Source organism: Xyrauchen texanus, chromosome 49 (genome assembly GCF_025860055.1).
Source record: "Xyrauchen texanus isolate HMW12.3.18 chromosome 49, RBS_HiC_50CHRs, whole genome shotgun sequence".
NCBI classification, from domain to species: domain Eukaryota; kingdom Metazoa; phylum Chordata; class Actinopteri; order Cypriniformes; family Catostomidae; genus Xyrauchen; species Xyrauchen texanus.
Genome location: NC_068324.1, coordinates 3,374,830 through 3,397,868, shown reverse-complemented (window position 1 = coordinate 3,397,868; position 23,039 = coordinate 3,374,830). Strand labels below are relative to the sequence as shown.

General features: G+C 39.1%; 1 protein-coding gene across 1 annotated transcript in view; it reads left to right on the top strand.

The window, feature by feature from the left end:
• The window catches only part of LOC127640624 (synaptotagmin-7-like), a 137,423-nt gene extending 127,245 nt beyond the window's left edge, over positions 1 to 10,178 (top strand). Inside the window, exon 9 of the transcript XR_007970100.1 lies at positions 10,104 to 10,178. The gene's annotated coding sequence lies outside the window, so the exon portion shown is untranslated. The remainder of the gene's footprint in view (positions 1 to 10,103) is intronic.
• Positions 10,179 to 23,039: the final 12,861 nt, after the last annotated feature.

The following is a 23,039-nucleotide window of genomic DNA, read 5'->3' as shown; positions in this document are numbered from 1 at the left end:
CTTCCATTTGCCAAATTATTGTTTTAAAAACTATTTATCAGCATTTATGAACACGTTGCGGGTCTCCCCCACACACGGTCGCAATTGCCGCGTTCACTCCTACACACACAACAGACACTCGTCACATGCTGAGACACTGGTGCAGTGCATCAGTCACTCCTCCTGTCCAATGAGCTCTTCACCAGAGATGAGTGCGAGAAATAAAGAGTGATAAATGAGTTGTTCTCATTTTGCAGTTGATTGCATCATGCAGGCCTCAGCCGAAGCCGCTTATGGTCGTAGGCGTTTGATTCAGCAGCGGTTAAAGTGTGCATTTCGATGCTCAGAAATGTCTCTATTATAGCTCAGAATTACCATTTATGTTACTTTAAAGCATCCGCTTTATTTCAGATTCAGATCACTCGTTTTTACACGACTCCTCGTACACGTCGCAGACGTTTCCTGGTGAAATGAACACTAGAGGCGCTAAAACAACAACTCACTTTTATTTACACCAATCACAAATGAAACCGCAGACTCTCAGCTCATGAACACTTTTCGGCCTGTTTCTCACTCAATGCCATCTTATGACATATAAACACTTCTACTATCTAGCACAAGCTTGTTCGAGTATGATCAAGGGTTGATCAGTAGCTCAACTGAATGAGCATTGCACCTCTGACGCAAAAGAGCGGGGTTGGAGTCCTCAAGAGAGTATGCGAGTCGATACGTGAGCCGAAAGTGTTATAGAAGCACTGCGAAATGACACAGTTGTGTTTTTCACGTCACATTTGCTTTTTCTGACACTTATCGGTTGGTGGCGCATTCACCATAAAAACCTTGTTTGTTTTGGAGAACATTTAACTCGCTTTTAGCGCCACACAGTGGACATTCCACCACGTGTTTGTATGTGTGGCGTTTAATCATACAGTGTGACTATAAGATATTCTTTCTCTTCTGATAGATTGCCAGCCAAATTGCATCCATCAGTGTCTCGACCTCTTCCTCTCTTTTAGCTTAGTTCTGTCATCCCAGTTCCAGCTTCCTGTGTGCGCTTCTCTTTATTGGTTTAAAGAGCTGTCCATCAGGCCAGCGTGAGTCCTCCCCGTCAGGGTTTTAGTGTGACTTATTCTGAATGAAGTTAAAAACATGCTTAAAGTAATAATAATTCTTCTGTTTCTGTGTGTCTGTTTGTGTGTGCTTGGGTGTATATTTTAGTTTGTTTGTTTCTTTATCATAAATGTGATAAATGGGAGAAGTCATGTTTTGAAAAAAAAAAATTTTGTTGTAAATAATTGAGCAAAAAAACAGAAGAAAATTATAAATGTTTTGGTTTGTCACTTGCACCGAAAACAGATATTTTTGATGAACAGTGTGTTGACGACGGGTTTGATCCACCCTTCTTGAACGAGGGATTTGTGATGCGTTTTCTATTTTTGCCGAAGGGGAAATGTGCTTGAGGGGATTGAAAGAGCAAGAAAACAATCATCCTAAACATTTCGATGACATTACACTGCCTATCCCATCCCATAAATTACCCATGATTCTTCCCGATGCCCCCCAGTCTTTGTTGTTGGATTTTCTCCCCAATGTGGAATGCCCAATTCCCAATATGCTCCAAGTCTTCATGGTGGCGTAGTGACGAATCTCAGTTGCCTCCGTGTTGGAGACGTCAATCCATGCATCTTATCACATGGCTTGTTGAGTGCGTTACCGCGGATACCTAGCGCATGTGGAGGCTTCACGCTATTCTCAGCAGCATCCATGCACAACTCACCACGCGCCCCACCGAGAGCGATAAACCACAATATAGCAACCACGAGGAAGTTACCCCATGTGACTCTACCCTCCATAGCAACCGGGCCAATTGGTTGCTTAGGAGACCTAGTTGGAGTCACTCAGCACGCCCTGAATTTGAACCTGATGCCCTGCAAACTTAAACAGACGTGATGCTACAATATTCTAACAAATTTTTCTAAAAATGATGTGACAAAATTGCAGTGAACCAGAAAATATTTTATTTTGAATATACAGCAATGTAGTGGGATTGCAGCCCAATGAGATTTCACAGTGGGCGGAGCTACCCAGCGCAAGGCGACAATATAGAAACTGTGTGCTGCTTGGTTTAACTCCAATTAATACGTTAATTTTTATCTACAACATCTGTGGCATGCTTTTTATTTCGAAATAAAATTATTTCAACAATTTATTAATTTTCAAAAGTAATGCATTGACAGTTACATGCTTACAGTTAGGGTGTGTTATTCAACAGCATACATCTTAAGTAAACATCTTAAAGGGATAGTTCACCTAAAAATGAAAATCTTCGGTGGAACACAGAATGTTAGCCTCATTGCCTTTCCATACAATAAAACTGATGTTGACTGAGATGAACATTCTGCCTTACATCTCCTTTTGTATTGCACCAATGACAGAAAGCCATATGAGTTTGGAGTAGGGGAGTAAGGTGAGTAAATGACAATTTTCATTATTGGGCAACCTATCCCTTTAAGTAGTATTTTACACAGAATATATGTATTAATTAGAAGTGAAAGAATTTATTGTCCAGACTCTAGTGAATATCGCCCCAGACAGTCACACACTGGGAGGAGAGACGTGCGGTCTAAAAATAGACGCGGAGCGCACACGCATACAGTAGGTGTTGGGATGACATAATGGGAGCACGTTTGGGAGTTTGATGCAGGTTGCATCTGCTTTCGAACATTAGCATAGATACTGCTCAGAGCCGAGTCAAAACACCATGACGACAACCAGCTGAGCTAGACACACTCGCTTTAGTCCAGTATGTGTAGAACAAGTACACACACCCTGTCTGCTTCCCATATGCTGCTGCCTGCGGGGCTTATCGATTTCATCCACTCTCTCTCTCTCTCTCTCTCTCTCCTAAAACCCAGAACCTTCTTGCCAAATTTCCACCAAATCAAAGTCCGTTCATGCTCAGCTGTTCTGTTCTTATGAGCTGGCTCTTCTTATTGGTGTTTGCAAAGGCAAGCTTCACTATTGTTCATACTCAAGGCCCAAACATACTCAATGCAAGTATGTTATCACACAGCTACGCAAGCTTTATTTCACATGTAGTTGCATTTAAAAATGTGCCGAACTGTGATTCATGAATTCATAAAGAAACTTGCTCTACACAAGTACTTGAATGTAGAAGTTTCTAGCTACACAACCTTGATTTCGTGCATCTTTCAGTTTTAAATTTTGTCCGAATGAAATTCATAATACAACGTGTGTTGCATTCTCAACGTTGCCACAAGGGGCGCTAGAGGAGACATTTTTTGCGAACTGTCCGCTTCTACGGCGAGTTTTCTCTTTCAAGTCAGCCACTGTCTTGGTGGAGCAGCAGTTTGAAGAAAGTATTGCTGAGCAAGTAAGTTAAACTCAAAAGTAAGCGCAGCGTAGTTCTAGCGGGAAGACTAGCATTTGTTCATCATCGCACCATTAGCTGGGTAATTCTCAGACAGGGCTGGACTGGTAATCTGGCATACCGGGCATTTTTCCGGTGATCCGATGCACTTTGGGGACTGGCCATTGGGAGAACCGAGCGGGTCAGTGGGATGGCTGTGAAACATGCCGAATGGGCGCGACAAGCTAAAATGAGCCGCCGCGTTATGCAGAACGGACCACAAAACGGTGCCGTGATATGCATAAATCTCTAAATTTATCAAATCGGGCCGATTTCTCTTCCAAGACCAGCACTGTTCCCAGCCAATCACATGTAAGCCATTGTTTTATTTCAGCGTGCTATCGCGGCAACCTCCACCACCCCACCACCACCAGTCGAGTCCCGTCCTGCACAGGGGTAGGCTCCTCGCCCCTGCCTCCTATCTCCGGCAGGATATGACGGTTCAGAGTACAACTTCTTCAGACCGCCTGACGGGGCCTACGCCAAAGAGAGACATTACCTTTCGGTGTTATATTCCTCAAATAAATGTCATCTTAAATTTCACTTGAGTCTGCAAGTCTTCCTGATAGAAATATATTTATAGCAACTTACCTGAATAATAACATATCCAGTTTAAATGGCACAGACTTCGGAAGGTAACTCCATCACCCCCTTGAGGACTGAGGTCTGTTACCGCTGCAGGAACGCATGTTACGCATGTTGAACCAGACCACGTTTTTTAACATACTTTTAATATCCCCAATCCTTACCCTTATGGTAAGGGATCTGAACAAACCCGTAACCCTAAATATTCAGTTGTAGCACACAACCATACCTTGGCACAAGAATATCATATTGGACATGAGAAATTGTAGAAAAAAGGTGTTATGCTCCAACATTACGGTGGCAAGTATTTCACAAGCAAGCACAGCAATATTCTTCTAAAACTAGTTACAACAATTTATAGTAATGTTTGGACAATAATAGCCATTTCCCTTCAGCTCAGCACTTGAGTTTAACACACATCGGCGCCCAGAAGCCACGTCTAAAATGCGAACACAGATTTTAATTACTTGGTTCTACCGCGTGGCGTTGATTGATGCAGGAGTGCTGACCCAATGAAAGAGCGTTGAAAGAGCTCGAGTAATGAAACTCTCACAGAAGAACAAAACTTATATTTGTTCTGGATAGATGGAGAATATCATGAGATCATTATTTTGCCATCTGGAGGGGCTCTTTCACTTTCCCAGACACATTTCTCCACGGCAAAGACCGTTTGAAGTCTCAACACACACTTGATGTGTACAATCTGACTCGATGTATTTATTCATGTATTTAGTTTTTTGCCAACTTTGTACAGTGTAAAAAAAAACTATGAATCTATGAAAAATAACAGTACTGTATAGATTTAACTGCGTGTGAAAGAGTCACAGAATAGTGTTGATAGAGGTTAACAGCAGAGATGCGATCTAAAGCCAGTTAAACGTGCTTTCTGGATGCCACACAACGGTTTTATATTCTCGCTTTTTTTCCTCGTCATTTCTTTATATGTTTTTACAAGTTACCTAGTGGCATCGTACGGTGTGTGTTGTTTACTTTCTATTGCTTGTTTCTTTGTTTGTTTGTTGATTGTTAATAAACACAGCGAGGTTCAGGCGCCCGGGAGAGTGCTTTTGGGAACAGAAAGGAAATGCCGAAGAATTTCAGTGGTTCGGGATCGAACTCACCTGCCCTTGACTGTATCTGCATCCTGTGTTAGACTCATACCACTCATGTAGCGTAGGACAATACATTTGTACTCGATTTTTAGCTTTCCCATTCTCTCCCATTTCTCAACAGTAAACACAAGCAGTACAGCTAGTTTGACCGATAACATTTCTTACATGTCATCTAAACAGATGCATTGTTAGCGAACGTTGACTAGCAGATGGCTAGCGATCTCTCATGATGGTTTTTAACGGTAAAATACACGGCCCTGCGCCAATCATTATGTACTTGTCTGTTTATAAAAGTGTATGTTTATAGATGAACCACTGTATATGTGTCTTTAAGAAGTGTTGAAGCTGGGTTAGCGTTCAAGACGCCTCACTCTTCCAAGAGCCCTTCCCTTCTCTCAAAGGTCTCTAAAAACTTCAAACATCCAATGAACGGTAGTATGGAACGCCACCATAGAGGCTTAAGTGTAGCACATATCCCGATGCTTCACGTGTACACCCAGAGTGTAAAAGAAGTTTGTTTACCATCATGCATCTTGTGGCATTTTTAGCAACCAACAGGCGGCTGCAAATGGGGGGGGGGGGGGTGCTTGGCTTGAGTTGGAGGTGTCTAAAATGTTTGCCCAGAATCATGACTGTAAAGCGTTCCCAATTTTTAGCCTCTCCTGTTTTTTTGGCCGAGCGGACTGTGATGTTATTGGTTAATTTGTTTGGTTTTTATTTGTTTGTTTTTCTGCCCCACCCACACCCTTCCATGTGATTGGCTGTGAGGGTGGGTGGAGCTAAGGAGCACAGTTCTTACTATGTTCCATAATAAAATAGAGAAATTAATTTGTACACCTGCTGGCGTAGAGTCTTTATTCACCTTCATTTTGTAAATATGTACTTAACTATGTTACTTGATCTCTTGTATTTCATTGAAGATTTTGGTGAATGCATATCCTGGTTATTTATTTTTTCATGCATTTTACATTTACATACATTATTCAACTATTCAATTCATATCTGGATGTTAAATAATAATGTTTTGTTATCTGTCTATAAATGGAGTACAACAATTAATCATTTGCAAGCCAAGACTGCTCAATTTGTCACCACACAAAGTAATCCATTTGAAATAATGTGTTATGCTGAAGTAATATGGAGTGTCGAGATGGAGTGTGTTATTAATTTTAGCACGGCTTATGCGTTTGCCATTGCATTTGTGTGTGTGTGTGCATGCTGTAGATTTCTGTACACTAAGAGATTTGCTGCACGTGTTGGTCACTAGGGATGAGAATTATAAGAAAGTAATGATTCAGGTGCACGCTTATCGTCATGACACCAGCTCTTATGCTAATGCCGAATTGGAGTAATTTATAAAATGTTAATATTAAAATGGGCCATAACAAATCAACCAAATTTCAAAAACTTCCCTGGATGAAATGTTTGATTTTGTTTCTAGTTTTTCCTGAAGGAAGATTAACATAAATGATGATGAAAGCCAAAATATTGAAAGCCATGGACTGATATTTACAGAGTAATCTATTGTCTTGTAGAAGTGGATCAAAATGATAATATTTGCATGTTTTTGGAGCAAAACTACAGGTAAAAAAACATCTTGGTGTCAGCATCATTATTTTATTTGTACACAGAGATAGGTAGGTCTATTACTCAAATCAGTTGACTTCAGCACCTCTTCTTGCATTATATGCTATATGGTATGATTGCTTTTTGTATCTTAATTTTTAAGGCCCTACATGGTTAAATCCCAGTGATGTGGGGCTCTCAATGTGGCCCCATGCATAAATGTGTTAAAAAGTTACACGTTTTCAATAGTCAAAACCAAATGTGGGTCACATGGTGAGAAGCTAGTTTTCAAATCATAGTCTTAGTAACAAATATTGTTGACACTCTCGATAAAATCGTCCAAAAATATGCTATTATTAAGAATAAGTGACATGTGGCTCTTCAATTAATGCAATACCTATAGATTATTGGATTATAGAAATGTACATCTGCAAAGCTCTGTAATACTTTTGGCTTATAGTGCAAATGTTTTAGGCACATAAGATGTTTCACAAAAGCATTTGTCTAAAGATGGTTATTAATTTTTTTTAGCTTTAGTGTGTCATTAAGAAATCTAAATGTTAGACTCCAAATAGAATAGAATAGAAGAACAGGGATTCCTGTAACAGATGTCATGGCCCCCACAAAACCCCCCACTGAACATCGTGTCAGTCTGAGATTACATAAAGAGACAGAAGCAATTGAGACAGCCGAAATAGACAGAAGAACTGTGGAGAATTCTCCAAGAAGTTTGAAACATCCGATCTGCCAACAAGAAAAACTGTGTCCTGGTGTAAGTAGGAGAATTGGTGCTGTTTTGAAGGCAAAGGTGGTCACACTGAATATTGATTAAGCTTTTTTATGTTTACTGGACTATGTATGACATTAAGTAATAAATGAAAACTATTTATGGCATTATTTTTGAAGACATCCTCACAAGTGCCCAAAACCTTTGCACAGTACTGTATATCAAAACAACATTTATTGGACCCGGGGACCTGCTTAGTAAAAAAGCAGAGGAAGAGCACAAGAGAAGCTGAATAGGACAGTCGAAGAGTCACAGATGAGTATATAAATAAAGCACATCCTGGAGTGAATAAAGCATCTACACAAACACTGTGTTCCAGGGACCTGCAGACAAGATGCTGAGCGCTTGTCCCTTTTTGAGTCACTGCAAATATCCAAACCCACCCAGCACGGCAGGAGCTCGATTATGACATCACTGAGGACTAATATTAGACACATTCCATCCACACCTTTATCCCACCTCTCTCTTTCTCTCCGTCTGTCTCTCCAGTTCCCTCTACAGTTTTTCTATTCTGGCTATTCACACAGCAGCACAATATGGTTGCCAGTCCAGTTTGGGGTACTAAATATGGTTCATAAACCGTTTGGTTCTGAAAAGGTGATACTGCATTTATTAACCAAAGTGACTAGTTTACATTTTCATGATCATTTTTTAGGAGTTGCAGTAGAATTTTAGAACAGATTTGTTTCCGGAAGCATCTCAGGGAATTTGTTTGTGTCACTGTGAACTTTTGGCTTGCTCACAGGGGTGTGTAAGGCACTCTTCTTTTTTTTAAACATTATAAACATACGTTTTATTATAAGTATTGTGACAAGCTCTATTTGACTGCTGTAGGTGTTTCTTCAACTTCGGGCACTTTCATGTCCCACGGCATGATTTTCATCAAAACAATCAGATTTCAGTGCATTTGTTTTTGTTATACAAGGTTCACATTTAAACTGAATTGGAAATTCTACCAGGCCTTTTTCGTTTTTTTCTGATGCTTGTCCGATGCCTTTAATGCATAGATTTGACTGTTTTAGCCAGAACCAGACTTTCAATATTAAGCTATGAAAATCCATGCTAAAAATACAAATGATTGCGAGTTTAAAACTAGGATAATTTAAAGAAGGATTAAAATAAACCATTTCAATATTTATTGTGTGAAAATGATTTATGATTGTCCCATAGTTGTGGCATAATTTCTATCATAACCAAGCAACATTGCCACTTATAAAGTTTTTTAGTGTTAGACACTATGTTAGTGTACTTGTTATGCAAGTCGACAAAAGTGTCAGTGAAGATGATGCATGATGTTTGAAGAAAAGAAAGAAAATTCAAGGTAAATATCACATTTATTGTGCACCATTTCCAAGCAAGCTGCAATTCTGCGAAAAGTGTGAAAAGCAAATATTATTTAAATGTGTGTTTTTATTGTAAATCAAATGTTAGCTATGAAACTAGCATTATGGCACTTTTCCACTGCACGTTACGGTTTGACACCTCAACTCTACTCGCTTTGCTTTTCTGAGCTTGTATTTCCACTGCAGTTTAGTGCCGCCTCAACATGGGTGGGATTATAGGCTGATCGTCACAGTTGCGCTGCCTCTACTGCCGTGACATCTTCCAAAACAAACTGACCAAAACAATAACACAACGGCTAGCTGTTAGCTACTAGCTCATTGTGCTGCATAAAGCAGTTGTTGCATGGTGATTTTATACAGTGTAACAGTTAAAATTGCCTGGTTGCTTGAGAAGCTTTCCAGTAGCTGGTCAACTAAATAAAGTGAAGCTTTCAAGCAGAGAATAGAGTTAATGTAACAAAACGTACCATCCTCGATCGTGGATCATCGCCAGTCCAGGGCACTCTCCCTCCCATTGCTCGCCGGTTTAGATGGCATCCATTTGGTCGGACCACTTCCAATTTTCCTTGATGGTACTGTAGTCACTTTTACGTTTTGTCTTTACTTTTCCCGACACTGTTGGTAGGTCCGTTGGTAGCCGTGTGCGGCCAACACCTGATACACTTCCTGAGATACATTTACGTTTCGTGCATCGCTAACAGGAGGAACGTCAGCACCTCGTTTATTGACCACGGCGTGGTTTTGCGCAGAGCCATTTCTTTTTTCACAAATCGAAACTCAAGTGAACAAATGATACCACTATCGCTGTTGCCAACTTTAAAACTAGCGCGATGATGTCGCGTGTTGAAAATCCAGTGACGCTGGTAGTGACGATCCTCCCTGACCAATCAGTGATCTGCAGGATTTTGACGTCACATTTAGTATCGGCTCGACTCGCTTGGAACCTCGACCGAGGTGGTACTAAAAAAGTATCTGGTACCAGGTACTGTCCACAGTGGAAAACCCCAAAAAAGCGAGTAGAGTCGAGTTGTACCATGCAGTGGAAAAGCCCCATTAGTAAGAAACAGGAGTATGCCTTTTTTTCTTTCAAATATTTAAAATTTGAATACCCATCAGCATCATTTCCAGCACAGATTTCTCAAACACAATACAGGTGTGCTGGAAATGTACGCGCAGCGTAGTTCTAGCGGGAAGACTAGCAGCTATACATCATCGCACCATTAGCCAAGTAACTCCAAGCCAATCACAAGTAAGCCATTGCTTTATAAGTCTGCTCACAATCTATCACATTGCTGTTTCAGTGTGCTAACACGGCAACCTCCACCACCCCACCACCACCTGTTGAGCCCCGTCCCGCACAGGGGTAGGCTCCTCGCCCCCTGCCTCCAATCTCCGGCAGGATATGACGGTTCCGACGGTTCCAACTTCATCGGACCTCCAGACGGGGCTTACGCCAAAGAGAGACATTACTTTCCTGTTTTATATTCATCAAATAAATGTCATCTTAAATTTCACTCAAGTCTGATACTGTGCAGGGAATTTTCATGATTTTCAGAAAACAAATGACACATTTCCTGTGATGCATGTAGATACACTGTTAGTGGACAAATAAAATAAAAAATATTCAGAGTTTGAAAATTGTTTTAAAGAGACTTTCTAGAAGTATGTAGAGCTAAATGTGCCCGCTCTGCTTAGCGATAATCACTGACTGAATGACCTGCTTATTACACCGTATAATAAAGTGACATATTTACTGTGCTAAAAGGACATGAAATATTGATTTGAGTGGTGAGAAGAAATAAAGATGGTAGAGTGATACCAGCAACACGATACAAGCACAAATATGTAGTAAATCATTTGCCTGGGAAATAGAAGAGTGAACTGACTGACAAATGTGGTTGTGACTCCCAAACACTGTCTTTGTAAATGTATTCTCGCTAAGAACATGATGCATCATCCTCTTTTCTGTTTCCCTTTTTTTCCCCTTTTAACTTCTTCCTCTTTATGGCACCTGATTAGAGAGGCATATCTTTGAATGCCTGAGCCAAACCTCTCCAAGGGAAGGACACAAGCATTCTTTGTGCAGACTTGATATTTCCTGGTAACTGAGAGTCCAGACACACTGTAAGTACCAGCAGCTTCCAGGACAGATGGAGAGAGAGAAAAGGGGGAAACGGGGGGAGAAAATTAAAGAAGTAGGGGATATGTGTGAAAATGTGAGCATTTGCAGAGGAGGGAAGAGGAGTTGAAAGACTCAAGAGATGGAAACGGTGAGGGATTAAGAGGTAGATTAGGAGCAGAGAAATAAATAAATTTCTGTCATACAATGACATAAAATGAGTATCGGAGATGTCCATGTGTTGTCACGGTCACCATTTCTTTCACAGGAAAAATGCTCATTTGTAGTTACAATTGAGATGTGTAAGAATGTTTCAGAATTAGACGGGAAGGAGAGAAACACGGAAAGGGAAAGAAAGAGGCCATGCAACAGTAGGAATTGTTTCTGTCGAGCCCCAAGCAAAACAAACACAGTTTGATTGATCTACCATGACAGAACCGCATTTAAACTGGAGCTAACTTGCACTCACATACAGATCACAACACACACACTAACAAGGAACATAGCAGAAATTTACAGATTTGAGCACAATTATTATTTATTAATATTGCATGCTTTACGCTCCCTAACAAAGCCTCTTACTTCCCTTAAAGGAATATTACGTGTTCAAAATGTGGCATAATATTGATTAGCACAAATAGTTATTTCGACTCGTCCCTCGAGCAAAAATCGAGGTCCCAGTGAGGCACTTACATTGGAAGTGAATGGGGACAATATTTGGACATTTAAATACTCACTTTTTCGAAAGATTTTAGAGTGATAAAATCCCTTACTAACCTTTTCTGTGTAAAGATATGGTCAATTTAACAACTTCGTTTCCATGATGATGTAATGTCATCAAACCCTAAAACAACAAAATTACATTTTATACCACTTTACAGCTGAAATAACACATGAGTTTTAACAGAAGGATTCATTTATGTGCCTTTATAAAATTATAAGCTTCACATTTCTGCTTTTAAACCCCCATTCACTTCTATTGTAAGTTTCTTACTGTAACTTCTTTTTTATTAAATAAGATGGACAGGTCGAAATATGTTTTGTGGTAATCAACATTATGCCACAATGCTGTCGATTGAGCTTAACTTGTACTGAACCCAAAGGCAAGTCAATCCATTTGTAGCCAAGTTATTTAACTGGCGTGCTAGTACAGTACATCAACAAATTGGGAAATACCAAATAATACTTTTCCTATCTTGCACTTTAATCTCTTGTAAAATTTAGCTTAGATCTCTCAAAAACTAGAGTAAGGACTAGAAAGTCGAAGGCGATGTTTTAATTGAAATTAAACGTACCCATTAGGGGTAGCTGTTTGATTCCTGGCCCACACGACTCCTGAAGTATCCTTGGGCAAGACACTGAACCCCCAAGTTACTCCCAATGACAGGCTAGCACCTTGCATGGCAGCTCTGCCATCATTGGTGTGTGAATGTGACGCAGTGTAAAGCGATTTGAATTCCACTAAGTTTAAAAAGGCGCTATATAAGTGCAGACCATTTACCATTACTATATTTGGTTTACTGCATTGTTTTTATTGTGTTACAATACAAAAAAGTAACTTTATTTAAATTGGCTTCAGTTACAGGCAGTACAACATGATGTATAAATACCAGGGCTGTCATTTTAATTTAGTGCAATTCATTATTCTATATTTAAAATCATTTTTCAGACAAACAGTTTTGCCTATTTTTAAGACTATTTAAGCCTATTTTACACATTTTAATTTCATAACAAAATTCCATTCAATTAAGTTCACAATATTTTAACTCAAATTAAAACTTAAAATATTAGTTTTTTATTTGTTATTTTGTTAATGATTACTATGGAATTGGGATTTTATTATGAAATTGAAATGTGTAAATCTTACATTCTTTGATATTTGGGGGCCCTTTTTAAGCAAATATTGATCATTGTGATTAATTAAATGAATTCATTGGCATGTCTTTTAATTGATTGACAGCACTAAAATTGCTTTACAGTGTCAACCTTTTTTATTTTTTTTTAAATTACAGAAATCTAAATTACATTGATTTAAGTACAGAGAATATAGGGGGAGATCATCAATCCATCTTCTATAGCTGCTTGTCCTATGCAGGGGTCATGGGTAGAGCTGAAGCCTATCCCAGCCGTCTCAGACCGAAGGCAGGGAAACACCCTGGACAGGTGGTCAGTCCATCACAGGGCACACACACACACACACACACACACACACACACACACACACACACACTCTTCAATTAACTTAACCTGCATGCCTTTTGGACTGTTGCAAACTCCACACATAAAGGCCCAGTTGAGCCAGGACTCAAACCCGGGACTTGCTGTGAGGCGTGGCGATACGGGAAAAAAATACATACCTGTCTCTTTCACTTTTCCAAATGGGTGGGAACAAATGAGGAAGTAAGGAGGAAATTATATAAAAGAGAGAGGGAAACGAAGCGGGGAAGAAAAGAAAATTAAACTATTAGGTTATTCTAAGTGGGATACATGCTACCTGAAGGCCGGGTGCTGCCATTTGTTCCTGGATTCTCTGTGCGCGCTGACCGGGTGCGATCGCAAAGTGATGGAGGAATTGAGCTCTGCACAGTTTGCCTGCCTGGTGCAGCATAACTCCAGCCTGTCTCACCTGCCACAGGTATTAGCATTGTTGTCCATCATCTTTTAACCCCAACCAAAGATCCCAAACTTGTTTTTCCAGGCTCTGAATGTTGTGGTGGGGCCGCTATGTAGCCTGCTTCATGCAGTCAACACACACACAGATACATGCTCATTACTAATTCATTTTGTGTAACGGTGGTTTATGAGCTATTTACCGGGAAACTTTTTTGTCAAGTTTTTACTTGTTTGGCTCCCGAAAAATGTGATTCAATTTACCTGTTATTAATTCTTCTAATTTATTTGGGACTCCCACCATTACAGAGGCGACCCACTGAGCCACCAAGTCGTCCATATTGGGGGAGATATCTCATGAAAATACTGTCACAAAATCTGGATAAATCTGTCTAAATTGTCTTGATTTTGTACCAAAAATATAAATTATTTCTGTTGATTTGGTGGTTAAATCTGATGGATTTGAGAGGCATCAGACGTGTCTGTGTGATGTAATTTTTTGGTTTTATGCGAAAGACTGAACAATTCCATTAAAGAGATGGTAGAGGATAGATTCCACTGTCGCCTCCAATCATCAAGCCAAACCTCCATATGCAATATATGGTTGTGGTGTGGAAATTGGGGACTAGGGGAAGGAAAATAATCTTGTTACTTCTCATGGCCCTGTTTGTATATTCTTCAGTCAATGTCATCAGTGACTTTTTTTTACATAGTTCATGAAATGTTTTGCTGTGGTCATTCGTGGCAGACGACGGTCACCTGTGCCATTCTCAACCAGTGAGATCAGCTAAATGACAAGAACATTGTTTGGAACATAGTGTTCCCGTCCAGAACTGAGTGTGACGTTCTGTCTGCAGCCAACACTTCATTGGATATGATCAGATGGAATCTGCAGAACATTTTTGCAGTGGTGCAACCTGTTGGCATGGCACCACACAAAGGGAAGCTCAGAGCTATAAAAGCTATAAAAAAAAAATGCACAAGGAACTGTGTGTACAGATTTTGAGTGGGCCTGAATGACCAAAAAATAACACACACTCGCATAAGCAAACACTCAAGTGAATTGTATCCTGCACCACAAAAATGCCACTCTGGTGTCAAAGAACATTTACAACGCATATACATATATATATATATATATATATATAAATAAAATGACTATGCGGATATATTTATAATTGGGGCACGATCGGCATCAGGTGGAGGGGCAGAAGGTTCTAGTTCCTGGTCGACTGGGAGGGTTATGGACCGGAGGCGAGATGCTTGGGACATCCTGGACCGTGCCCTCATATATCCGTTTCACCTCTGGCAAGGCAATTCTGCTGAGGATGCAGGAGGGTTTGCTGGGGCGAACTTTTACAAAAAATTATTATCGCTGTTAAACACGTATTGCTGCCATTGGTCAACGTCATCGGTATGTATGACCTGGAGCTCCACCTACCTTGAGGCCGATGGCCAATTTTGTCAAAATCAGTCGACATGAACACATCGATGTGCAAACATTATTAGCGAGCTGGTGCAAATGTACCTACATCTGTACAATCGTTCACTTGGAGACCAAGACCAAGTCATGTGAGTTTTGTTGTTTTTTTTTTGTTTTTAGATTCTAAAAGGACTCAAATCTTCTCAAATACTCTCAAGTGCCCATTCCCTCATGTGCCATCTGCAACAAAAGCCATTCACACATCTGTTGAAAGCCCCATCATCATTGTTTTATCTTTGTTCTGCACATTAACACTTTTACACACACATCTTTGCATGGCATCCGTGACATAATAAATTACAATAACAGAGTGCAACCGGCGCATATGGCCACCTGTAGCATGTTAGTGCATTAGCATTATGAATTCATAATGTAAACAAGACAAATTAAACATTTTCTACTGCATATATATAGTACTTTAAATCATCATTGAGTGGATAAAACAGCTTCTTTTATTGACCTCATGTGGTTCCTACTCAGAATGAGGCATAATGTCACTGATAACACATTTTTAAGGTTTAAAATTGGCATGTAGCATCCTCCTGTGGCGTAGCCACTCAATTGTACCGCTCAACGAAGAACTCCTACGGAAGTAAATCGAGACATTTACTTGTTTCTTAGTCTAGGCAAAACTTTAATATGTTAAAATTAAATTAATTAAAATGCATTAGCAGCTCAAAAATATCTATATAATAGTAAAAATTAACAATACTAATGTGTTTGTAATGTAAATAGAATATATTGCGATAAAACTCACTGCGTTTTGCGTCATTCAACTACAACAATTTCCGAAGATTGAGGAAGAGGCTTTGACTTACCTGAACTTACCTCATAGTTAAAACCCCACTAGCGCTGGCATCCCATGTGGCCCGACATTCCCAGTTGAATTTCACCTCCTAGCCACAAAGATTAATTCACCTTCTCAGACATTTATCGTTGTCTGAGGAGGGAGAATTTTTAGGTCCGCTTGAGCGATCTCAACGGTGCCGTTATTCGCAAGGGTTAGCCATGCCTACATGCACCGCTCAATAACGCCAGCACATGGCTCTCTAGAGAGTGATATTTTGTGTTCATTCGCAGGGAGATAAGAGAGAAGACACCCTGATGGTTAAGGTGACAGAGAATTAATTGTGGGTGAGAGGCAGACAGAGGGGATGCTGTGATGGCCGCTATAATGATGGATTTGCTTTTATCTTTCCAAACCAGAGAGTAATTTCAATGTCATGACACGTTATTGCTTTACTCACAGCAAGGGACGTAGTGATTATGAGGACTACTTGATGTGTGACATGGACTGTATACCGTTATTAAAACTGTCTGGGACTCCATAATAACACATGGGTACTCCCATACACACTCTCTCAAGACTGTAAATATGTCATAAAGACATATGAGCAATATGGGACAAATGACACCATGAAACAAGAGGCATGACTGCTTATCCATTTTAAATGGATCAACGGCGCCATCGTGTGGACACACAGGCTACATGCACTGCTGCTTAGACATGTAGGACTGATCCCCTTAAAAGTCTCTGATAGTCGCCATCTGTTTATGTGACGTCAGAGGATAATATATGATGACGTTCAATATCTCAAATAAATTCTCAAGGGGGATCAACGGAAAAGATTAAAGCAACTATGAAATGTTGAGAGCAGACGGTCTCAAAGTGACTTAAGCTCTTTGAAATTACATTGTAATGACATGAGATTATTAGCATTATTAATATATATTTTTTTATTTTATTTGTATAATTTATTAACTAGTCCCAGTTCTCTTGCAGGAATGTTCTTGGGCACACTGTATTTAATTTTAAACACTACATTTCTATCTAGTTGGTCGGATAGATCTGGGTTATTCCTACAGTTTAAATGTAAGTCCTTGTGACAAATTGAGGTATAATGTTTAATTTAATTATTAGCCATTTTAATATGCTTATTTAAAAGAATAACAATGATTTATATGCAGGCTTTGAAATGAACACCCTCCAAATCAGCCGTGGTGGGTAACACTCTCACTATTACTAGCCATTTTGGCAGCTGACATTTTTTCAGGGGTTTTCCTGCATTGAAAATTATGTGAATGTCAGGCGACTCTGGTACGGAGCCCCTAAAGGACCAAGGTGGTGGGGGAAAATTTTGATGGGTCAGGGAAAAAAATAAGCAAAAGCTTTTCTGTTCTCTCCTAAAATGTAGGCTATGTCATAATGATAGTCTTCTGCTAGCTCTCCAATGTGTATTCCAGCATTATTCCAGCTTTTGAGTTCAACAAGAAGAGAAAGCCAGTGCAATCAAAGAGTGAAGCCCAAAAAACAATACTTAGGCAATGCACAAATCATAATCTTGAATTTATGAACGTGTGAAAATAAAGACAACACGGTTAAAATTACATTAAATACGAGTGGTCTAATTGAAATGTGATGTGGTGCACATTTGAATCGCATATAATAATAATAATAATAATATTTATTGTGATGTAGTTTCCCTCTCCAATAATAAAGCAATAAAGCAAAATGCTTCATGTGTGGTGACTGAAGGTTTTGGGTAGGGCTGGGCGATAAAACGATATTGACATTTATCACGATAAAGAAAATCGACGATAAGCTTCTGAGGAATTGATATCGATATTTACTGCGTGTTGCTAAAACACAAGCAGTTCGGCTTTCTCAGGCTGCGTTTCCACTGGGGCGGACGAAATCCACTCAAAAGCTCTCTAGGAGCGCTAGGAGAGAGCTAGCGCTGCCAATCCTACTACGATCCACCTTGCGAGCGTGACACTCGGCTTTCATAGGAATTAAGTGAAAACGCTCTCAGCTACGCTCACAACGTGCCAGTGGTAACGTAGGATCAGACTGGATGAACTTACTAATGCTAGCTGCCTTGCTAACGATTAGGCTACGTCAGACACCGGATTGATTCCATCCTCACCGCAAGACTTCATGACAACGGTTGCGCCCTCTCATCGCAACAGTGAACAACAGTGATGTGGACAACAGCTCTGATCTTTCTGCGCTGTAATCTTGAATATTGTTCTCTAGCACCAAACATGCCTCATTTCTGCCCTGTCCCACTCCGCACGCGTCGCATCTTTTCCCTGCATGTGTGTAGACATGAAGCGCCGCATGAGTTAACGAGGTTTCAAAGCACCTTTTAGACCATAAAGTTTTTCCCTTCTAAATGTATCTTTATTAATCAGCATGTTACGAGCCTTTAATAATAAATAAATCGATTTCGGTTCTAATTTTGTGAAAATTAATTAGTCTGGAATGGATAAGGAAAGACAAAAATTACTCGTCTAGAGTAATAGACTAGTCTCTCACTTTAATGAAAATGTACAAATGTTTTTAAAATTTTAGAAAAAACATTTTCTCTTGGGACACCCCTGAACCCACATTCAGCATCATTCCACAGTCACAAGGGCTTCTACGCCCCATACTTGAGTATCTGAATCTAAATAAATATACAAAATATTTCATTTTAATGTAAAAATATTCCAACAGATACTGGACTGCTGTCACTATGAACAAACAGACGATCTTTTAACATTCATTTTCAATTGATAAACGTAAAAGACGGTAAAATTGGTAAAAGATCCTACAGACCCCCATTGCATGGTCGTCTCTTGACCCCCTGTGCAGTTTTGTAGAGACTATTTTGACTGTTTATAATTAATTTTTTCTTCTTTTCTTCAATCAACTTGTGTAATGTGTAAATGTATATCGTGATGAATATCGATATCGAACAATATGAAAAAGATTATCGTCATAACAATTTTGGCCATATCGCCCAGCCCTAGATTTGGGCTTTAAAATAACTTCAATTCGGAACTCACTTTTAACCCTCATGCGCTGTTTGGCCATTTTTGACCGAAATCAATTTTGTTTCTTTAATAAAACTGGTTTTCTTTATCTGACAGGTATGAGACTTGGTGACTTTTCGTCTATTTGATATCTGAACACACACAAAGAAATTGGAGTTGATTCGATCAGTCTGGAAAGAAAAAAGTTACATTTGAACTGTTCCAGGTCAAAAGTGAACGCCATAGGAAATGAATGGGAAACACTAAATATCACAGATATACATATATACATATATATATATATATATATATTTATATATTTTATTATTTTTTTTCACTATTTATTATAGAAAATCTAAAAAAACATTCAGACATGAAGGGGTGAGACTACCAATCATCAAGAGTGCAAAACACACACACACACACACACACACAAATCTTGTTACACAACCAGGGATAAATTAGGTTCTAACTTGTTATTCTACTAATTTCAGGTATGCCAAAACTGACAAAATATAACCTCAAACAAAAATGTAAAACTTTGACAGAAGTAGTTTTTGATAATGTTTAAATATATATCTAAATGCAGAACTTGTGACAAATCTAGAAACCATATTCTCTTCAACCAAGGATGAATAAGCAGCTCTCTTCAGCCATCAAATGTTTATACTTATAATTTCATGATAATAAATGGACAGCACAGTTTGATTCTTGAGACTTTAAGCTTTCAAACGGTATATCATTATGAGGATTGGTTCAGTATTTGAAAGGTAAATAAATAAATTAATAAATAAAATAAAGCTGACATTTCTTTCATAACAATGAAAAGAATTGCACGTTTATTGTTGCCAGTCACTTTTGACTGGGAACAACTGGAATGTGATTTTTGCAAGATAGAACGAAAAGTTTTGCGAGAGAATTTGTTTATTGTTTCCTACACTACTAATATTTCCCCCACCACCTTGACCCTTTAGGGCCTCCGTAGATGTATGATGTTAAGATGCAATACAGAACATTTATTCACACACACAAAAACACACAAAAACACGTTCACTTGACTGCGTAACGGTAAGGCTTCAGATCAACACTCAAATTATATAACAAGTGGGACTGGCAGCTGCCAACACACTCGTAGCAACACACTCGTAGCAACACACTTGTCTCTTCAGCTGGCCCCTTTTATTTCCCTCACTGCGAACAAAGAAACGGCAATTACCAGCAATTAATCTCAGGTGAAAACCCTTACAGCTTCCTCTCTCCCAAGACGAAGGCTCGACCACACCCTCATCTCCACATACACCCACCGCCCGACTCAGGACAGGGGAACTGTCTGGCCTGCCCACCCCCGGTCCTCCTTTCTGGAGAGGAAGTTTGCAATAGCCATTTGCGCCCCCGGCCTGTGGACCACCTCGAACTTACATGGCTGGAGTGCCAGTTACCAACGGGTGATCCGGGCATTGGTATCCTGAGGTGGGTAGAGTAGCCAAAAGCTGTACCCAAGTAAAAGTACAATAACTTCAAAAAAAAAATATTACTCAAGTAGAAGTAAAAGTACTAACATAAATAATTACTTGAGTAAGAAAGTAACCAATTAAAAGACTATTCAAGTAGTGTGTTACTCGTTACTTTCACAAATGACATTTATAAATGATAAACTCCTTTATTCCATTACATAATACACATTGAACATACTACAGAATTATTATTATTATTATTATTATTATTAATGGAAATTCTGTCATCATTCACCATCATGTTGTTCCAAACCTGCATGACTTTCTTTCTTCCATGCAACACAATAAGGAGATATCAGACAGAATGTTTGCCTGAGTCACTATTTACTTTCAGTGAATGTTTTTATATATATATATAAAGTGAATGGAGACAGAGACTGTCAATCCCTAACATTCTGTCTAACATATTTTGTGTTCCACATAATACAAAGCCTCACACTGGTTTGGAACAACATGAGGGTAGAGAAATGATGACAGAATATAAAATTGTGGCTGAGCTATCACTTTAAAGAGATAGTTTACCCAAAAATGATAACGATCTCATTATTCTCATGCCCTCAAGCTATACCAGATGAGTATGACTTTCCTTTCTTCTGCAGAACACAAATTCAGATTTTTAAAAGATTATTTTAGCTCTGTAGGCCACATTTAACATGCTCCAAAAAGCACATAAAGTCAGTATAAAAGTAATCCATAAGACTCCAGTGGTTAAATCCATGTCTTCAGAAGGGATATGATAGGTGTGGGTGAGAAACAGGTCAATGTGTGTCAATTTTTACTAGACAGCAGGGGGCGATATGCAGAGAAGAATGTGAATCACCAAAAACACAAGAAGAATGTGAAAGTGTTTCTCTGTTTCTCATCCACACCTATCACATCGCTTCTGAAGATGCTGATTTAACCACTAGAGTCTTATGGATTATTTTTATGCTGACTTGTGTTTGTTTGTTTAGCTTTAAAATGTTGCCACCCATTCACTTGCATTGTATGGACCAACAGAGCTGAGAAATTCTTCTAAAAATCTTAATTTAAGTTCAGCAGATGAAAGAAAGTCACACATATCTGGGGTTGCATGAGGGTGAGTAAATAATGAGAATTGTCATTTTTGGGTGAAATATCCCTTTAAGGGCTCTTGTCATATCTGGATGAATTTGTCAATAAGAAGAGAGGTTTGGAAACATTTCTAATAATTATTAGAGTGAAAACGTGAACATGTCCAAGGACTTTTTATATAATGCTGAGATATAATGCCTTCTTTTGCCATTTCATAGCTTTTAAATTCTTTGTGGATTCTTATTTGAGTGTAGTTACAGTTTTCAGTGTTGTAAGTATTTAGATAATTAGTTCTGTACAGCAGTCGCTCTCTAAATGCCGAGCACGCAGCCTACGTAGGGCACCAATCCTGATCGTTGAACACTCGCTGTGTCTACTATACTACTAGTGCACCATTTTGAGTTTTCGCTATTTTGTAGGAGTGCCTGTATTCTGAGTGAGCCACTCGTTCCCAACTTTTGTTCACTCATTCTTACCCACAATGCACTCCAATTTCACGTGTACATTTCAAGTACACTCGATGACGGTTCATTTCCCACAATCCACCACGGGGAAGACGTACGAGCTGGGAGTTTACTGCTTCCTTCACTCCTGAAATATTTTATTTCATGCTGAAATGTAGTAAATTAGTAAATTACTTTCTGACAAATCATTACTGGATTAAAATAACATAACTTATAGCGACAAAACATAGGCTACAGATATGTTTTTAAAATGTACTCTTTATTTGAACAAATGGGTTTACTCTTTATATTAACACACCGTATATATTAAAAATGGCAAACAGAATGAAGATTTATTGTATTAATATAATATTTAATAAGAATAACCAATAAGGCCCAAGTATTTTAAAATGTCATATGTGACGTTGTTTCTGCACCAGCCCCAGAGCTCCGACACTCTCGTCCAAATTTACACATTGCTTTCACTTACAGCTGATATATAGTGCACTAACTGCCATTTACTATATAGGAAAGAGTGAACGATTGCGTACACAGCCACTCTTGTCGCCAAGATTGACTTGTGCACATCGACGCGCGCGCGCGCCCCGCGCAACTCACTGTGCACGCGCAGAAATGCTGTCTGTTCGCGCGAGGACTAAATGCATAAATATTGCTTATGACATGCGGGACAAAGCACACTGGTATAGTGCTGCACTTATTTAAAAATGTACACTTAAAAACTGATGTCATAAGAGCCCAGTTACAGAATCACCCTGAAAATCTCATTACACAGAAAAGCCCGCGTTAGAATTTGCGCCAAAACTCACCTCAGCGTGCTGCATGAAGTTGGAGCTGACTTTAATCTTGAAATATCAGCTTGTCTTGTTGTTAAATGAAGGCATTGCATGACGGAACTATTCTTTTTTTTTTCACTGTGTGGAGCGAAGAAAGTGCTTCACTTTGATGAGTTTGATGCTGCTGCACTGATTGAATGACAGTCTCATCACTCAAATGGGAGCATCTCATCGCGCGCAGCTGTGAACTTCCGCTCTTGTAAAAGTCCCATTCAATAATCTCTTAATAAATTGCACATTAATTCAAATTAAACCCAGTAATGTAACGAGAGTAACGCCACACATTGTAAAGAAGTAAAACAAAATATACAATAATTCATGAGAATAAAAAGTACCCACTTTGAAACCTACTCCTCAAAATGT